The sequence below is a fragment of the Pinus tabuliformis genome, chromosome 9, assembly GCF_031772625.1.
Source record: "Pinus tabuliformis cultivar Carrire ecotype Pingquan chromosome 9, CPIR1, whole genome shotgun sequence".
Taxonomy (NCBI): domain Eukaryota; kingdom Viridiplantae; phylum Streptophyta; class Pinopsida; order Pinales; family Pinaceae; genus Pinus; species Pinus tabuliformis.
Window position 1 is genome coordinate 229318747 of NC_142307.1, and position 21159 is coordinate 229339905.

Sequence of the window (21159 nt, forward strand, 5' to 3'; positions counted from 1 at the left end):
CTAAATTAAAATTTTGCCAAGGTAACCCATAATTTGATCTATCAGATGCCCTATGGAATACGAAATATAGACTGTTATTTTTGTGATTTTGTTTGTGGTACTTCTGGGTGTAGGAATAGGATTGTTGCGAGATGGAGAACAGGTGCATTGTTCCCAAGCCAGCAGTGGTAGCAAAAGGTAAGGGGGTTTCTTGAAAACTTGCATTGTTTACAAGTGCTTAGACTAAATAAGGTTTATTCTTCTTTTTTTCTAAGATGCGTGCATGGAAAATGGCAGGCCCTGCAATGGCGGCACCCAATCAGAAAGTGCTGCAAGCCAACAACAAAAATAGGAAGGCCTTAGGGGACAATGGAAATCTGGTGGGAGCTAGGAATGTCAAATGCAATATCAACAAAGATGCCAAATGCAATGTCAACAAAGATGCCGTGATGGAGTATGTTGTTTGATGTTATTTATCATCCTTTAGATGTATAAATTGAATCAATATGCTGTTGTGTTTCCGCTTCTTTCCATTTTGTTGTTCTATTTGGTAGCTTCTGCTTCTAATGTCATGTACTCCACTATTGGATTAATTACTGTTTCAGGAGGTCTAGAGTAAACTTGGTTGTCAATGCCAACAAGGGAGCCAATCCCAGCACTCAGGTAAGTTTAATCAGAGTCAATTAAGCAAGTTGAAATATTGATTTCTTGTAGAACTCTTAAACGGGGTCTACGGTTTTCAAAGGACAATCTCCCAGGGAATTGAACTACCAACCGGGCAAAACCTCTGTATTCAGCCACCTGCTTTATCGATCTTCCTGCCTAGTATTCTGTTTTTCTGGGCATGTTTAATTTGTTGCTCTTTGTTTTCATTCCACAGCCCTCATTCTATTCTCTATTTTATGTGAGCCTAAGTATAGAATCTCACTCTTTAGTTTTCCGATTTTGACTCCAGCAATTCCAGCCACATGATATTGTCATTAAGGCAGGAGCGAAACCAGAGGCAAAGGTAGTCCGGGGAAACAAAGAGAGGCGTATTATTAGAACGAAGGCTCAGAATGATACTGCTACACAAAAGGACACTGTCATTTCTGTCGGTCATAGTATAGACTCAAGTGCACAAGCTGCAGGATTACAAGCACCTAACCAACTCAAAGCAACAAAACCTATAGCATAGTCACAGACTACAGTGCTAATAGCTCAAAGTGAGGTCTGTCTTATTGATTAAGTTTATTAGTTCTCTGATTCTTTTCTTGTTTTGAATTAACTACTGGCCCAAATCCAAATATACACAAGCCAAAGGTACCCACATCCACACCCAATTACTAAGGGGTTTTATAGCTGTAAGATAGCTTTGTGTTTATTTATGATGTAGGTTGGATAATAATGATTAATAATCTTGATGGGGGTATTTCAGGACATGCAAGAGGTTCTCCCTAGCATTGATGATGGAGACCTTGAAAACCAATTGAAGTTGTGGAATATGTTGAAGACATATACAAGTTCTATTGGAAGATTGAGGTATGTTTCTCTAATAATGATTGAAGGTTTGTGTGAATGTGAAGGTAAATTTTTTATTTTCATTTAGTAATCATTGGCAGCCCCGTATGTCCAGAACTTGATTTGTGTGCCTCCAGATTATATGAAAAGGTAGGTTGAAATCAACGAGACAATGAGGGTGATCCTGATTAGTTGGTTGATAGAGGTACAGATTAGTTCCATTCTAATTTTGTTTGCTGCGAATCTCGCATCTAAAAGAGCTTTATGTGGGAAATTTCTTAGGCTTTACTATGAAATATTGAATTTTGCAGGTGCATCTGAAATGTGAACTAATGCCAGAAACATTGTATCTCACCATATACATTATCGATAGATACCTTTCTATTCAGATTGTTAGAAAGTGGGAATTACAATTAGTGGGTATCACTGCGATGCTTATGGCTTGCAAATATCAAGATACCCGTGCTCCTCAGGTAGGATGACTTACTGACATCCATAAGCATTAGTGTAAGGAAACATTTTGTCTATATCTAATTGATAGAATACCTGGTTGGCTCTTGAATATTGACATAATAAGAATCAATTCATATTTGGCTACAGGTCAATGAATTGATCCGCATCTCAGGATACCAATACACATCCAAAATGATAGTGGCCATGGTAATTATCTTTAACTGATGTCTTTCTGTTTTATTAAATTACAATAGATTTCAAAGATTCAGTGTGACTGATACTTTGATAATAATACTTGGCAGGAGCATACAATATTAAATCGACTGAATTTCAATCTTTCCGTTCCCACTCCATATGTATTCCTTGTCAGGTTTCTGAAGGCAGCTGGTCTTGACAAAGTAGTAAAGTGATGAACTCCAATGTTTCTTTTGTATTGTCAAAATAACCTTCTGATGTATTGATCAAATTGACTTCCAAAATGCCCTTGGAGAATTGAGATTGTGGTTTAGATATCTTTTCTTCATTGTATTTCCTAATAATCCTCTCCTGTACTGCTAAGAAATAAAATTTATTATAACAATGGTGCGGATGGAAAATCTAGCATTCTACTTGGTTGAGTGTTGAAATTTGGTACCAGAGGACAGGTGGTTCCCTTAGGCTTTGATCTTTGGCCTAGGGAAAAGTGTTCAAAAGAATTTAATTTTTCTCCTAAAGTGACTTTATAATTTTATAAAGTTAAATCTAATTTAAAAGTGACTTTAAGTGATAAAGTTACTAAGTCTAATTTTAAAGTGACTTTTATAAAGTCAATGAAAAATTAGAAAGGAAAAGTGACTCTAGAAATAAATGACTAAGTGGGTCTTTATTAAAGTGGGGTGAATTAAAAAAATAGAAAGTGAGATTTAAATGAGCATTTAATCTCAACCTTAGATCTCAATCTATTTCAGCCATTGGATTTAGGGATCACCCAAAAGTCACTTGGATCGCCTAAAAGTCACTTGGGGTTAGCTTAAAGGGAGGAAAAGGAGGAAAAGATCATTCATTATTTCATGAGCAGATTGAGAGAAGGAGAGCAAGAGAGCAAGGGAGATTTCTGGACAGTGAGTTGCGGAGTTTTAGCAGTGGAGTTTCAGTAGTGCGGAGTTTCAGCAGGGCGGAGTTTCAGCAGCGGAGTTTTAGTAGGGCAGAGTATCAGCAAGTCTGTATAGCGGAGTTTCAGCAGGGCGGAGTTTCAGCAAGGCTGAGTTTCAGCAAGGCTGAGATAAGTTGTAAAAGTTTGCTTGCTGATTTTTGCTGAATATTTTTCTTACTGTAAAAAGGCATTTTCCAAAAATAAAAAAGAGCTCTCAAACTGGTTTTCCCCAAGAGTTGTAGGGGGTTTTTCCAGGGTCACATTGACCAAAAATCTCAATGTTTAAATGTATTTTAATGGCTGTTTATTACCGTTGATTTTTATTTCTGCAATTTCCAGCATTCTGCAAAATTTCCAGAATTTGTGTTTTCAGCAAATTTATTTTTTCCAGCTTGTTAAATGTATGGTTATGGGAAATGGCATTTAACTATATGGGAGAAATAAGGAGAAACTGAAAACCGAGGTGGGAAATGAGAAATTTCTACATGGTATCAGAGCTTGAGTGCTGAAGGACAGTTTGGGACAGTAAAAGGAAAAATTACAGCTGCTGATTTTTCACTCAGAAAATTTCAGCGAGCTGATTTTTTTCATAAACACCAGTTTTATCTTTATTACAGCAGTGCTATTTTTTAGTTTTAGGACAACAGGATGTCATTGGGATTGAGGGTGGAGGATAGGCTAGATGGGCATACAAATTACAACGTTTGGAAGGAGAGAATGCAGAGTATCTTTGAGGAGGCAGAAGTCTGGGATATCATGGTGCATACCACACAGAACCCTGGTGTTGTGCCTACTGATGCTACTCAGTTGACAACTTATAATAAAAAGAACAACAAGGGTAAGAGGCTGATTCTAGACGGAATCAAAGACCATTACATTCCTCATGTGAGGGGAAAGAGCAATGCCCATGAGATGTGGATAACATTGTCCAATCTCTACCAGAGTACCAATGAGAACCGGAAGATGGTCCTGAAGGAGAAGCTGAAGAACATTAAGATGGGTAATGATAGTGCAGCTGAATATCTCACAAAGATTACTAATGTGAGAGATGAGTTGGCAGCGATTGGAGAGGCCATTCCACCCACTGAGTTGGTGCAGATTGCAGTGAATGGCCTCTCCCGTTCATGGTTGAACTTTGCTGATAGGGTTTGTGCACGTGAGACCCTTCCCACATGGGAGAGGTTTTGGGATGATTGCATTCAGACAGAGATTAGGAAAGGTCAGCTTGGGGCAACCAAGCCAGTTGAGTAGGATGAGGATGTAGCACTGGTGGCAGGAGGCAAGAAAGGCAAAGGGAAGAAGCAGGCTTCCACAAGCAGTTGTGGGGGCAAAGGCCAAGGTAAAGGTAAACAGGGGAACACACAGAAGGACTAGTCCGGGGTGAAGTGTTGGAATTGTCAAAAGATGGGACACTATGCAGTTGTGTGTCCAGAGAAGAAGAAGAAGAAGGGGAAGAACCAGGACATGGCAGCTTCAGCAGAGATTGAGGACTTTGTAGGTCATTTTGACCGGGAGTTTGCATTCACTACGTGTGACTCCTCTAGTGCAGGATCACTTGCCACACAGGTTCAGAGGGAGCATGCTTTTCCCTCGATTAGCTGAGCATCTTCAGGTATCTGGTATGTGGACAGTGGGGCTTCAGGTCACATTACAGGAGTCAGTGAGTACTTCTCAGAGCTTTCAGAGAGTGGCACTGATATAGAGGTAGTACTCGGTGATGACAGAGTTGTTAGAGAAGTCGGGGTGGGGACACTGACATTTCAGAGGGAGTCCAAACCTCCCTTGAAAGTGTCAGATGTTCTTTATGTGCCAGGGATGCGGAAGAACCTCATATCTGTCTCAGCTTTGGAGGACAGAGGATATGAGGTACTGTTCAAGGGAGGACAGGTGTTGATGTATCCCAGGGGCACTCCAGCTGATTCAGCTAGAGTGATAGGTGTACGCCATGCAAAGGTGTACAAGTTTGCATTCCAGCCCTTTTTGGCATTGAGCAGTAGTACCGACAGCAGAGCTAGCAGTTCTGAGCTGTGTGAGATTTGGCACCGCAGGATGGGACATATGTATCATGGAGCCTTGAGGACATTGCGGGAGATCACTACAGGTGTGCCAGATTTCAGTACTGATCACTTTGATACTTGCAGAGGTTGTGCGATGGGCAAGTTTGCCAAATCCCCTTTTCCCAGCAGTGACAGTAGAGCGACTGAGATACTTGATTTGATTCATTCCGATGTGAGCGGTCGGATGTCTCATGTTTCCTTGAGTGGATATGAGTACTATGTTTTATTCATTGATGATCACTCCAGGAGGACCTGGATTTATTTTTTGAAGACCAAGAGTGAGGTCTTCAAGCAGTTTCAGGAGTTCAGAGCTCTTGTGGAGACACAAACAGGTCGAAAGATCAAGTCCTTGAGGTCGGACAATGGAGGAGAGTACACCCTTGGAGAGTTTGTTGACTATTGTGCGGAGGCAGGCATTAGGAGGGAGTTCACTGTTCCTTACAACCCCCAGCAGAACGGGGTTGTAGAGAGGAAGAACAGATCCATCATAGGGGCTGCCAAAGCCATGTTACATGATCAGGGGTTGCCATTGTTCTTGTGGGCAGAGGCCTGCAACAAAGCTGTTTACTTGCAGAACAGGAGTCTGCATCGTGCCTTGGCGCACATGACTCCGAAGGAGGCTTTCTCTAGGAAGAAGCCTGATATTGGTCATCTTCATATCTTTGGATGCATTACATACTCTTATATACCCAAGGAGAAGAGGACCAAAGTAGAGGCCAACGCAGAGAAGGGTATCTTTGTGGGCTACAGTGAGACCTCAAAGGCCTTTCAGATTTACATTCCTACACAGAGGAGAGTTGTTGTCAGACGGGATGTGAAGTTCGAGGAGGACAGGGCCTTTAGGAGGTCACGGGAGTTAGAGTATTTGGATCAGCCAGACCCTCAGCAGCAGTTGAGTCAGTCGCAGGGATCCAGTGGGCAGGGATCAGGAGGATCAGGAGGTACATCTATGAGGATGTCAGGTCCGTCAGTGAGTAGTGGCTCACACAGCCAGAGGGGTGGTGCTCCGGGCAGCTTGCAGAGCAGTTCACAGAGCAGTTCACTAGGGAATCCACTGATGGATAGTTTACACGGTACCTCAGCTTCTACATGTTCAGGTGCAGGCAGGAGGACAACAGACAGACAGTCAGGAGTTCAGGCTATTGATGGTGATGAGGAGGAGGAGTTTCATTCTCCTATGGGAGAAGCATGCTCAGGGAAGAGAAAGCCCAAGTGGCTTACCTTGAGAGATGCCACATCTGTTGCTGAGCCAAAGAGGCCAGTGAGAGAGAGTAGACCACCTGAGAGGTTTTGTAGCTATATGGCGATGGTTACCAACATCCTTGACTTTGAGCCTTCTAGCTATGAGGAGGCAGCTAGCCAACAGGTCTGGAGAGAGGCCATGCAAGAGGAGTATTCTTCTATCATGAAGAATGATGTTTGGGAGGTGGTGCCGAGGCCTGAGGGCAAATCCGTGGTTACTTCCAAATGGCTTTACAAGGTAAAGCATGCTGTAGATGACAGCACTGAGAAATTCAAAGCAAGGTTTCTGGCTAGAGGGTTCTTCCAGGTAGAGGGAGTTGATTATGAGGAGACCTTCGCTCCCGTGGCTCGATATACTTCGATTCGGTCCATTATATGGATAGCAGCAGAGATGGGTTGGAAGATCCACTAGATGGATGTGAAGACTGCATTTCTCAATGGATTCATACAGGAGGAGGTGTACATTGAGAAGCCACAGGGCTTTGAGGTGCATGGGAAGGAGTCCCATGTGTGCAGACTGAAGAAGGCCCTTTATGGCCTGAAGCAAGCTCCCAGAGCTTGGTACTCTAGGATAGATACATATTTGCAGGGGATGGGTTTCATAAAGAGTGAGGCAGATCCGAACCTTTACTTTATTGTGATTGGTGAGGAGTCTCTCATTCTAGTGCTGTATGTGGATGACTTGGTCATTACAGGTGCAGAGAGACTCATAAAGCACTGCAAGAGAGATCTTGCGACGAAGTTTGAGATGAAGGACATCGACTTGATGCATTACTTTTCGGGCTTTGAGGTGTGGCAGGAGGAGGGGCATTTCTTCCTGGGGTAGGGGAAGTATATTGTGGACATCCTTAGCAGATTCCACATGGAGGATTGTAGACCCATGTCGACACCGATGATCACCAACTGGAAGAAGCTTCATGCTTTGGATTCCGAGTTGGTGGATCCCACATTGTACAGGCAACTGATTGGTTCCTTGATGTATTTGGTCAACACTAGACCAGATATCTATTTTCCAGTCAACACGATGAGTCAATTTATGTGTGAGCCTAGGAAGGTTCACTGGGTGGCTGCAAAACAAATTTTGCGGTACTTGCAGGGGACAGTGGATTATGGTCTAGACTACAGGCAGGGAGATGGAGTGAGATTGGCAGGATACACTGATTCTGATTGGGCAGGTTGTGCTTCTGATAGGAAGAGCACTTCAGGGTGCTGTTTTGGGTTGGGTTCAACAGTAGTGTCATGGTTCAGCCGGAAGCAGCAGTCAGTAGCACTGAGTTCAGCGGAAGCAGAGTATATGGCAGCCAGTCTAGCTAGTTGTGAGGCTATCTGGCTTCGCAAGATGTTGTTTGGCTTATTTGGTCAGCCATTGAGACCTTTAGTGATTTACTGTGATAATCAGAGTTTCATTAAACTGATGGAGAATCCAGTATTTCATGACAGGTCAAAGCATATCGGGATCAGATACCATTTCATTAGAGACTATGTTCATAAGGGAGCTGTGAAGCTTGAGTATATTTCCACTGGTGAGCAGGTTGCAGATATTCTTACCAAAGCCCTACCACGGGGCAATCATGTCTACTTTAGAGACAAAATGGGTGTGGTGAGGAACACCTTCCTCGATAAGAGGGAGTGTTGAAATTTGGTACCGGAGGACAGGTGGTTCCCTTAGGCTTTGATCTTTGGCCTAGGGAAAAGTGTCCAAAAGAATTTAATTTTTCTCCTAAAGTGACTTTATAATTTTATAAAGTTAAATCTAATTTAAAAGTCACTTTAAGTGATAAAGTTACTAAGTCTAATTTTAAAGTGACTTTTATAAAGTCAATGAAAAATTAGAAAGGAAAAGTGACTTTGGAAATAAATGACTAAGTGGGTCTTTATTAAAGTGGGGTGAATTAAAAAAATAGAAAGTGAGATTTAAATGAGCATTAAATCTCAGCCTTAGATCTCAATCTATTTCAGCCATTGGATTTAGGGATCACCCAAAAGTCACTTGGATCACCTAAAAGTCACTAGGGGTTAAATTAAAGGGAGGAAAAGGAGGAAAATATCATTCATTATTTCATGAGCAGATTGAGAGAAGGAGAGCAAGAGAGAAAGGGAGATTTCTGGACAGTGAGCTGCGGAGTTTCAACAGCGGAGTTTCAGCAGAGCGGAGTTTCAGCAGCGGAGTTTCAGCAGGGTGGAGTTTCAGCAGCGGAGTTTTAGCAAGGCAGAGTTTCAGCAAATCTGTACAGCGGAGTTTCAGCAGGGCGGAGTTTCAGCAAGGCGAAGTTTCAGCAAGGCTGAGTTTCAACAAGGCTGAGATAAGTTGTAAAAGTTTGCTTGCTGATTTTTGCTGAATATTTCTCTTACTGTAAAAAGGCATTTTCCAGAAATAAAAAAGAGCTCTCAAACTGGTTTTCCCCAAGAGTTGTAGGGGGTTTTTCCAGGGTCACATTCACCAAAAATCTCAGTGTTTAAATGTATTTTAATGGCTGTTTATTACTGCTGATTTTTATTTCTGCAATTTCTAGCATTCTGCAAAATTTCCAGAATTTGTGTTTTCAGCAAATTTATTTTTTTCCAGCTTGTTAAATGTATGGTTATGGGAAAGGGAATTTAACTATATGGGATAAATAAGGAGAAACTTAAAACCGAGGTGGGAAATGAGAAATTTCTACATGGTATCAGAGCTTGAGTGCTGAAAGATAGTTTGGGACAGCAAAAGAAAAAATTACAGCTGCTGATTTTTCACTCAGAAAATTTCAGCGAGCTGATTTTTTTCATAAACACCGGTTTTATCTTTATTATAGCAGTGCTATTTTTCAGTTTTAGGACAACAAGATGTCATTGGGATTGAGGGTGTAGGATAGGCTAGATGGGCATACAAATTACAGCGTTTGGAAGGAGAGAATGCAGAGTATCTTTGAGGAGGCAGAAGTCTGGGATATCATGGTGCATACCACACAAAACCCTGTTGTTGTGCCTACTGATGCTACTCAGTTGACAGCTTATAATAAAAAGAACAACAAGTGTAAGAGGCTGATTCTAGAGGGAATCAAAGACCATTACATTCCTCATGTGAGAGGAAAGAGCAATGCCCATGAGATGTGGACAACATTGTCCAGTCTCTACCAGAGTACCAATGAGAACCGGAAGATGGTCCTGAAGGAGAAGCTGAAGAACATTAAGATGGGTAATGATAGTGCAACTGAATATCTCACAAAGATTACTAATGTGAGAGATGAGTTGGCAGCGATTGGAGAGGCCATTCCACCCACTGAGTTGGTGCATATTGCAGTGAATGGCCTCTCCCGTTCATGGTTGAACTTTGCTGATGGGGTTTGTGCACGTGAGACCCTTCCCACATGGGAGAGGTTTTGGGATGATTGCATTCAGACAGAGATCAGGAAAGGTCAGCTTGGGGCAACCAAGACAGTTGAGCAGGATGAGGATGTAGCACTGGTGGCAGGAGGCAAGAAAGGCAAAGGGAAGAAGCAGGCTTCCACAAGCAGTGGTGGGGGCAAAGGCCAAGGTAAAGGTAAACAGGGGAACACACAGAAGGACTATTCCGGGGTGAAGTGTTGGAATTGTCAAAAGATGGGACACTATGCAGTTGTGTGTCCAGAGAAGAAGAAGAAGAAGGGGAAGAACCAGGACGTGGCAGCTTCAGTAGAGATTGAGGACTTTGCAGGTTGTTTTGACCGGGAGTTTGCATTCACTACGTGTGACTCCTCTAGTGCAGGATCACCTGCCACACAGGTTCAGAGGGAGCATGCTTTCCCTCGATTAGCGGAGCATCTTCAGGTATCTGGTATGTGGACAGTGGGGCTTCAAGTCATATGACAGGAGTCCGTGAGTACTTCTCAGAGCTTTCAAAGAGTGGCACTTATATAGAGGTAGTACTCGGTGATGACAGAGTTGTTAGAGAAGTCGGGGTGGGGACACTGACATTTCAAAGGGAGTCCAAACCTCCCTTGAAAGTGTCAGATGTTCTTTATGTGCCAGGGATGCGGAAGAACCTCATATCTGTCTCAGCTTTGGAGGACAGAGGATATGAGGTACTGTTCAAGGGAGGACAGGTGTTGATGTATCCCAGGGGCACTCCAGCTGATTCAGCTAGAGTGATAGGTGTACGCCATGCAAAGGTGTACAAGTTTGCATTCCAGCCCTTTTTGGCATTGAGCAGTAGTACCGACAACAGAGCTAGCAGTTCTGAGCTGTGTGAGATTTGACACCATAGGATGGGACATATGTATCATGGAGCCTTGAGGACATTGCGGGAGATCACTACAGGTGTGCCAGATTTCAGTACTGATCACTTTGATACTTGCAGAGGTTGTGCGATGGGCAAGTTTGCCAAATCCCCTTTTCCCAGCAGTGACAGTAGAGCGACTGAGATACTTGATTTGATTCATTCCGATGTGAGCGGTCGGATGTCTCATGTTTCCTTGAGTGGATATGAGTACTATGTTTTATTCATTGATGATCACTCCAGGAGGACCTGGATTTATTTTTTGAAGACCAAGAGTGAGGTCTTCAAGCAGTTTCAGGAGTTCAGAGCTCTTGTGGAGACATAGACAGGTCGAAAGATCAAGTCCTTGAGGTCGGACAATGGAGGAGAGTACACCCTTGGAGAGTTTGTTGACTATTGTGCGGAGGCAGGCATTAGGAGGGAGTTCACTGTTCCTTACAACCCCCAGCGGAACGGGGTTGCAGAGAGGAAGAACAGATCCATCATAGGGGCTGCCAAAGCCATGTTACATGATCAGGGGTTGCCAATGTTCTTGTGGGCAGAGGCCTGCAACATAGCTGTTTACTTGCAGAACAGGAGTCCGCATCATGCCTTGGGGCACATGACTCCGGAGGAGGCTTTCTCTGGGAAGAAGCCTGATATTGGTCATCTTCATATCTTTGGATGCATTACTTACTCCTATATACCAAGGAGAAGAGGACCAAAGTAGAGGCCAACGCAGAGAAGGGTATCTTTGTGGGCTACAGTGAGACCTCAAAGGCCTTTCAGATTTACATTCCTACACAGAGGAGAGTTGTTGTCAGATGGGATGTGAAGTTCGAGGAGGACAGGGACTTTAGGAAGTCACGGGAGTTAGAGTATTTGGATCAGCCAGACCCTCAGCAGCAGTTGAGTCAGTCGCAGGGATCCAGTGGGCAGGGATCAGGAGGATCAGGAGGATCAGGAGGTACATCTATGAGGATGTCAGGTCCGTTAGTGAGCAGTGGCTCATGCAGCCAGAGGGGTGGTGCTCCGGGCAGCTTGCAGAGCAGTTCACAGAGCAGTTCACTAGGGAATCCACTGATGGATAGTTTACACGGTACCTCAGCTTCTACATGTTCAGGTGCAGGCAGGAGGACAACAAACAGACAATTAGGAGTTCAGGCTACTGATGGTGATGAGGAGGAGGAGTTTCATTCTCCTATGGGAGAAGCATGCTCAGGGAAGAGAAAGCCCAAGTGGCTTCAGAACACCTTGAGAGATGCCACATCTGTTGTTGAGCCAAAGAGGCCGGTCAGAGAGAGTAGACCACCTGAGAGGTTTTGTAGCTATATGGCGATGGTTACCAGCATCCTTGACTCTGAGCCTTCTAGCTATGAGGAGGCAGCTAGCCAGCAGGTTTGGAGAGAGGCTATGCAAGAGGAGTATTCTTCTATCATGAAGAATGATGTTTGGGAGGTGGTGCCGAGGCCTGAGGGAAAATCCGTGGTTACTTCCAAATGGCTTTACAAGGTAAAGCATGCTGTAGATGACAACACTGAGAAATTCAAAGCAAGGTTTGTGGCTAGAGGGTTCTCCCAGGTAGAGGCAGTTGATTATGAGGAGACCTTCGCTCCCGTGGCTTGATATACTTCGATCCGGTCCATTATATGGATAGCAGCAGAGATGGGTTGGAAGATCCACTAGATGGATGTGAAGACTGCATTTCTCAATGGCTTCATACAGGAGGAGGTGTACATTGAGAAGCCACAGGGCTTTGAGGTGCATGGGAAGGAGTCCCATGTGTGCAGACTGAAGAAGGCCCTTTATGGCCTGAAGCAAGATCCCAGAGCTTGGTACTCTAGGATAGATACATATTTGCAGGGGATGGGTTTCATAAAGAGTGAGGCAGATCCGAACCTTTACTTTATTGTGATTGGTGAGGAGCCTCTCATTCTAGTGCTATATGTGGATGACTTGGTCATTACAGGTGCAAAGAGACTCATAGAGCACTGCAAGAGAGATCTTGCGGCGGAGTTTGAGATGAAGGACATCGGCTTGATGCATTACTCTTTGGGCTTGGAGGTGTGGCAGGAAGAGGGGCATTTCTTCCTGGGGTAGGGGAAGTATATTGTGGAGATCCTTAGCAGATTCCACATGGAGGATTGTAGACCCATGTCGACACCGATGATCACCAACTGGAAGAAGCTTCATGCTTCGGATTCCGAGTTGGTGGATCCCACATTGTACAAACAGCTAATTGGTTCCTTGATGTATTTGGTCAACACTAGACCAGATATCTATTTTGCAGTCAACACGATGAGTCAGTTTATGTGTGAGCCTAGGAAGGTTCACTGGGTGGCTGCAAAACAAATTTTGCGGTACTTGCAGGGGACAGTGGATTATGGTCTGGACTACAGGCAGGGAGATGGAGTGAGATTGGCATGATACACTGATTCTGATTGGGCAGGTTGTGCTTCTGATAGGAAGAGCACTTCAGGGTGCTGTTTTTGGTTGGGTTCAACAGTAGTGTCATGGTTCAGCCGGAAGCAGCAGTCAGTAGCTCTGAGTTCAGCGGAAGCAGAGTATATGGCAGCCAGTCTAGCTAGTTGTGAGGCTATCTGGCTTCGCAAGATGTTGTTGGGCTTATTTGGTCAGCCGTTGAGACCTTTAGTGATTTACTGTGATAATTAGAGTTTCATCAAACTCATGGAGAATCCAGTATTTCATGACAGGTCAAAGCATATCGGGATCAGATACCATTTCATTAGAGACTATGTTCATAAGGGAGCTGTGAAGCTTGAGTATATTTCCACTAGTGAGCAGGTTGCAGATATTCTTACCAAAGCCTTACCACGGGGCAATCATGTCTACTTCAGAGACAAGATGGGTGTGGTGAGGAACACCTTCCTCGGTAAGAGGAAGTGTTGAAATTTGGTACCGGAGAACAGGTGGTTCCCTTAGGCTTTGATCTTTGGCCTAGGGAAAAGTGTCTAAAAGAATTTAATTTTTCTCCTAAAGTGACTTTATAATTTTATAAAGTTAAATCTAATTTAAAAGTGACTTTAAGTGATAAAGTTACTAAGTCTTATTTTAAAGTGACTTTTATAAAGTCAATGAAAAATTAGAAAGGAAAAGTGACTTTGGAAATAAATGACTAAGTGGGTCTTTACTAAAGTGGGGTGAATTAAAAAAATAGAAAGTGAGATTTAAATGAGCATTTAATCTCAGCCTTAGATCTCAATCTATTTCAGCCATTGGACTTAGGGATCACCCAAAAGTCACTTGGATCACCCAAAAGTGACTTGGGGTTATATTAAAGGAGAAAAATGAGGAAAAGATCATTCATTATTTCATGAGCAGATTGAGAGAAGGAGAGCAAGAGAGCAAGGGAGATTTCTGGACAGTGAGCTGCAGATTTTCAGCAGCGGAGTTTCAGCAAAGCGGAGTTTCAACAACTGAGTTTCAGCAGGGCGGAGTTTCAGCGGCGGAGTTTCAGCAGGGCGGAGTTTCAGCAAGTCTGTACAGCGGAGTTTCAGCAGGGCGGAGTTTCAGCAAGGTGGAGTTTCAGCAAGGCTGAGTTTCAGCAAGACTGAGATAAGTTGTAAAAGTTTGCTTGCTGATTTTTGCTGAATATTTCTCTTACTGTAGAAAGGCATTTTCCAGAAATAAAGAAGAGCTCTCAAACTGGTTTTCCCCAAGAGTTGTAGGGGGTTTTTCCAGGGTCACATTGACCAAATATCTCAGTGTTTAAATATGTTTTAATGGCTGTTTATTACTGCTAATTTTTATTTTTGCAATTTCCAACATTCTGCAAAATTTCCAGAATTTGTGTTTTCAGTAAATTTATTTTTTCCAGCTTGTTAAATGTATGGTTATGGGAAAGGGCATTTAACTATATGGGAGAAATAAGGAGAAACTGAAAACTGGGGTGGGAAATGAGAAATTTCTACATTGAGCTGTGTTTGCTTCATTACAAAATGATCAAATACGACCATCAATGCTTGCTGCTGCTGCTGTCTACACTGCTCAATGCACTTTGAAGAAGGATCCATGTTAGAGTAAAACACTTGTTCTTCACACAGGCTACTCTAAAGAAGATCTCAAGTAAGTCTTCTAGTTCTCAAGGCACCATGCTTCTAATGCGTTTATCCTTCTAAAGGATGCTATTTCCTAAATAACATAGGCATTTTCATGAATTACGCAATCTGTAGATTATATAGCCAAAACATAGTGGACCACCTACAACACTAATTTAGTCACAACCTGTCTGAAATTGTATCTAATTCTAGATATGGGAAAGATGAACGAATGTGCACATCAAAATGTCTGTGGTATGTGCACATTTAGTTAACTCTGTACCTTGTTAAGGAATAACATTTTATTTACATGTTCCAGGGAATGTGCACACTTCATGGTTGACTTCCACTTAAGTGCAGGAGGAAATGAACTGAGAGTTGTTCAGGAGAATTATTTAGATCAAATTTTTGGCTATGTTTCTTTTTTAAGCCCTGCCAACTTACCTGATGATGACAGTTGCACCACCTGCAATTACGCTGCCATTTGTATCAGTGATAACATAGACTCAAGTGCACAAGAAGGGGGAAGGAAACACACTGCACCATTATTGACTGCAATGCTAACAGCTCAAAGTGAGGTCTGTGTCACTCTCTTATACTTTTCTTGTTTGGTAATTGGTACTGGTTCAACATATATACACAAACCAAAGAGTATCCACGTCCACTCCAAATTACTAGCAAGTTTTATAGCCTTAAGATAGCTTTGTGTTTAATCATGTTGTAAGTTGGACGAAAATGATTAGTTATCTTGATAGCCTCAAGTTAGTGTTGTGTTTATTTATGATGTAAGTTGGCTGAAAATGATTAATAATCTTGATAAGGGTATTTCAGGATGCATTCAGGGATTCCCATCAGGTGCTTCCTAGCATTGATGATGGAAACATTGAAAACCAATTGGCGGTTGTCGAATACGTTGAAGATATATACAAATTCTATAGGACAATTGAGGTATGTTTCAATGATTGTAGTTTCTTGCGAGTGTGAATGTAAAATTTTATTTTCCTTAACTAAAATTTGGTATTCATGTATGCCCAGGAGATGAGTTGCGTACCTCCAGATTATATGAGAAATCAGGTTAAAATCAATGCAAAGATGAGGGCAATCGTGATTGATTGGTTGATGGAGGTACAACTTTGTTCATATGCTAGTTCCATTTGCTGTCAAATTTAGATGTAAAAGAGGTTTATATGGAGTATGGACTATCTCTTAGCCCTTACGTCAAAATTTTAAATTTTCAGGTGCATCTGAAATTTGAGCTAATGCCAGAGACGTTGTATCTCACTGTGAACATCATTGATAGATACCTTTCTGTTCAAAGTGTTGCAAGGAGGAATTTGGCATTAGTGGGTATCGCTGCATTGTTTATAGCTAGCAAATATGAAGAAGTCTGGCGTCCAGAGGTAGGATGACTTAGTGGCATCTGTAAAGTAAGGATGGGTGTAAGGAAACCTTTAATGTATATATCTAATGAGTAGAAGACCTTGTTCGCTGCTGAAAAGTACATACACTACTGCAATCTCTACTTGTAGTGAAGATTACCCTTTATTTTGAAATCAGCGCAATAAATATATCATAATGGGTAACAGAATATTGATAAGAGCTAGTTCATACTTGGCTTCAGGTCAATGACTTCATCTGCGTCTTCCCAAAAGAATGCATGCCAGAATAGATAGTGGCTATGGTAATTAGCTCTAACTGATAATTCTTTGTCATTGGATTGCAACATAGTCTCCAAAGATTTAGGCCTTTTTTTTTTTTTTTCAGAAAGAAAAAGCATCATAGTATTATATTGAGTCAATATAAAAGATCCAGATGGTACAAAAATGGCTCAAAATAGATGCCGGAAGGCCTTGATTTTGAGACATCGTGGCCAAAACCTGAAGGATGAGAAACTTCAAGGAAGCAGAAGCCAATATCACTGATCCAGAATGAAACATCAGATAAAAAAAAACACGAGTTTTGTGCATCACATGTCAGAACATATCAAATATGAGACTGAGATTTTGGACAACGAAAACTCATGATATATACATGAAGAAACCAAAAATATGCATCAAAGAGAACCTGTAAAAAACCAAAGGAGTCTCAAAAACCAGGAATAGAGAAGTTCTGGATGAAGCAGGAATTCTCTCCATCTATTACCTTCATGGACCATGAGCCAGTACCTAAAAGCAGACCCTTCTTTGACGGGCAATCCGCTTGGAGATTCTGGGCACGATAGATGTTATGTATGGAGCAATCCCGCATGCGCCCCCAGAAGAACACTATCCTGTCCATCCAACCTGCCAAATGAGGACTACTAATGTGGTAGGCACCCTTGACATGATCAATCATTGTTTTGGAGTCACCATAAATTGAAATATCCTGTATATCAAAAAACACACAGAAGGCAAGGAGGCCCACTAGAGCCCTCGCCTCAGCCATACTATTAGTGCCTTTCCATCCATTCCATGAAATAATATATTGGAGCTTCTCGTCCATAATAATGTAAACTCCACAGCCACAAATGTTTTGTTGTTCAGCCCCATCAAAAAATGCTCTAGGAACTCTGTTGAGGGAACATTCTTTCTCTTTGATGTGGCATTTTTTCATTTTGGGCTGTTTTATTGGCACAAAATCATAGATGGAAATGATATGCTGCAAAATAGACTTTAGGGAGTCCTTTGAATCTTTGAAGGTTTTGCTATTCCTCCATTTCCATGCGCACCATAGGACAATAATAATAAAAGATCTCCATGATTCTCTTTGACCACTCCACCATTCGAAAGCTGCATGGATTGAAACAAAAACAACATGAGGGAAACCATAAAGAATTTCCAATTCATACCAGATTTGCAGAGAATATTTGCATTGGAAGAACATGTGATAATTGGATTCCTCAGCTGATTCGCACATTGAGCATCTACTCGGCCCGTGCCAGTTCCTTTTCCTTAAATTTTCCCATGTCAAATTTTTATTGTGGAACACCAACCACGAGAAGAAAATCAGTTTTGGAGGGCATCCCGACTTCCAGAGGATCGGAGGAAATATAGAGCTGGAATGAGGAGCCTTTAAACTAATCATATCAGAGTAGATGTATTTTACATGAGCCGGCAGCTTTGCATTTGGCACTATCCAGGTTAGATGGTCAGCTGTCCTTGAGCGATGGAAACCACAACTTCTAAGAGCACCCTTGACAGAATTCCAAACCATAACGAGAGGCTCAGGCAAATGAAGATCATTGGCTTCTTTCCATAGAGGGATTGGGCCATGCCAAGCTGATATTAACTTGTCCCACATAAAAATGCCTTTCCTGTAGAAGAAAAACAAGAGGCTCTCAAGGATGGTTACGCATTCCCGCCCACACAGAATGGGGTCAATTCTGATTAAAATTCTGCTGCTAGAATATAGGCTTCACTTCAGATTCTTTAAAAAATATTGCTCGACTTTACGAAGATTGAGCCATATAGCAGATCCATGCTTGGCTCCAATTGATCCAGTTCTGAACCAGAATTCCAAATCTTTTCCTTTCATGTATTTATTTTTAATAGTGATACTCCATGGCCCTTCACCATAAATTCCCCTCCACAACAATTTGCAGAGGAGTGCTTTACCAAAATTTCGCAAATCCAACAATGCCCAACCGCCTAGATTCTTAGGCAAAGAAATATTTTCCATTTTGGATAGATGGAATTTCCTCTGATTTGATTTACCACCCCATATAAAATTAGCAGATATCCTATTCATTTTGTGAATGATGCTTGCAGGTAGGAAGAAAATATGAGCCCAGAAAATAGCCAACTGCGATAAGACCGCCTGAGTTAGAATAATTCTACCTGCCAAGGAAAGAAACTTGTATTCCCAAGCCGAAATCTTTTTGTAATATCTTTCTATCAACCATTGCCAATCCGCTTTGGAATAGCCCTTGGCCTTCAGCTGAAATCCCAGATATTTCAAGCCATCCTTGAGCGATTTCATCTCTATTCCTAATAACTCAGAGATCCATTTCACCATTTCCATGTTGATATCATTGTGGAAGAGGGTAGATTTTGCTTTATTAATTTGTAACCCCGTAGCTCTTTGGAATCTATTAAGAATGTCATTGAGACATATCCACGAAACCCTGCAAAGCATTGCGAAAATGAGCACATCATCAACAAAGAGGTTGTGCGAGATAAAATTATCCCTGCAAATCTTGACAGGCCTGCACCTATTTTTAGACACCGCCTTGTTTATATGGAGGCTTAGAGAGTTCATTGCCAATATAAACAAAAGAGGGGAAAGGGGGCATCCTTGACGAAGTCCCCTTTCCGCTGGAAAGAAAGGAGAAGGCATTCCATTTATGATGACCACGTAGTTCACATTTTCTACACATGACATAATCCAACTGATGGAGTTTGATTTCAGGCTGATCTTTGCCAATAAACATCTAATGAATCCCCAATCTAAACAATCATAAGCTCTTTGTAAGTCAATTTTCAGAATGGCCGCATCTGATTTTTTTGATATCATAGAGCACAGATCAATTGATAATAAATCTTCACAGGAGTCTGCAATATTAAAACAATTGAAGTTCAAGCTTACAATTCCCACTCCATATGTATTCCTCCTCATGTTTCTGAGGGTAGCTGGTCCCAACAAAGTGGTAAAGATCTGAATCACACTTCTTTTATATTGTCAAAATAATCCTCTGTGGCTTGATCAAATCTGCTTTCAAAAATGCCTCAGAAAATATAACATTCTTGGTTTAAATTACTTTTCTTCATTGTAGTCCTAATAATATTCTGCTGTACTGACAAGTCATAAAATCTATTATTAATAATACTCTGTTGTACTGACAAGTCATAAAATCTATTATCAAAATGCTTCAGATGGAAAATCTGGCATTCTTCTCGGTTGAACTGTGTTTGCTTCAGTGCAAAATGATTAAGTACAGTCCATCAATGATTGCTGCTGCTGCTGTCTATACTGCTCGATGCACTTTGAGGAAGGATCCATGTTGGAATAAAACACTTACCCTTCATACAGGCTACTCTGAATCGGACCTCAAGTAAGACTTCTCATTTTTAAGGCATCATGCTTTTAGTGATTTTATCCTTCTAAAGAATTCCTACTCCTGGACATTTTTTATTTCTTCATCAATTACAGGCAGGCATTGTTGATCAGCTATGGCCAGAACATTGTGTCTTGGTCAACTATAAGTTGGAACTCAGCTACTGACATCCTGTCTGAATTGTATCTAATACTAACTGTCTGGAGCTGTGTGAACATTTTGTTAACGTGCATCGTTCCAGGGAATGTGCGCATTTGATGGTTGACTTTCACCTAAATGCGGGAGTAAGTAAGCTGAGAGCTGTTAATGAGAAGTATTCAGATCCAGTTTTTGGCTATGTTGCTTTTTTAATCCCTGCCAAATTACCTGTAAAAGACAGTTGCAACCCCAACAACTGATCAACACGTATGCCAAGTTACCTGTTGAAGACAGTTGCAGCCCCAACAACTGATCAACATGCATACCAGAATTAAAAGGTTGCGCATTCTTCAAGTTGGGTGGAAACCTGGTATTGATGATGCTGTTCATGTAAATAGCTCTTGACAAAATATATGTCAAATTCTAGTTGAGTTTTTTCATACCTTGAAAAATCTCATTAATACTGAACAGTTATTCTTCACTCGCAGGATAAGTACTAGATCTTTTGAATTGCCCCACTCTGAAGTGACATAAACGGGCAACATCCTTAGATTTAGAGTTAGCATTACGGCTTTCTTTTGTTTATCATGTGAATTTGGATTTTCCCAATATAATTCACCATGTGACATTATTTGTTTGTTCATGGGCTTTGAGTATGTCTTAATACTCATAGCATCTCTGTATAAAAGTACAAAGCGAATAGACTAGCAGTTAAAATGTGAATTTGCCACAGTAAAGTTAAATGGAATTAGGTCGCTCCCTAAACCTTTTGCTAACCAATGTGAATTTCAAGGACCAAGAAGCATGAATGAAATTTGGATGCAAATATTTCTGCAGTTTAACTTGGAACAAGATCCCGGGAAAGGCCCCTACCCTCCTGTAGATTGTTCTTCATGATAAGGTTGGCCTCAGGGCATTGTGCTATGACAGCCACGACTAAATTACTTGTGAACCAATGCATTTTGAATAATAATGATGATTTTTTTTAATTTATATTTTTTAAATTTTACTGATTTAAAAAATTATATATATTTAACAATTTTTTTGTTTTTAAATTAGGACGAAAATTTTGTATTAAGCAAAACTATGTGGCTGCATACACAACTGAAGTACAACATAATGAATACTATAGGAAAAAATTCTTCAATGATTGTAAAAAAACCATCGTTTTCCCAACACAAAAAGAAGAAAGAGATCCAATACTAAACCTTATGAGACTTGAGCCTACTGCGTCTTGAGAACATGAGTAGATTCTTACAAATTACTTTAGAACAATAGTAGATTCTTACAAATTACTTGCATAAGATATTACAAAAACAATAATTTTTAAGATTTAATAGGCACTGACCCCAATA

At 41.4% G+C, this 21159-nt stretch overlaps 1 pseudogene; it reads left to right on the top strand.

Moving 5' to 3' along the window:
- Positions 1 to 131: 131 nt before the first annotated feature.
- On the top strand, positions 132 to 20102 carry LOC149148018 (uncharacterized; annotated as a pseudogene).
- Positions 20103 to 21159: the final 1057 nt, after the last annotated feature.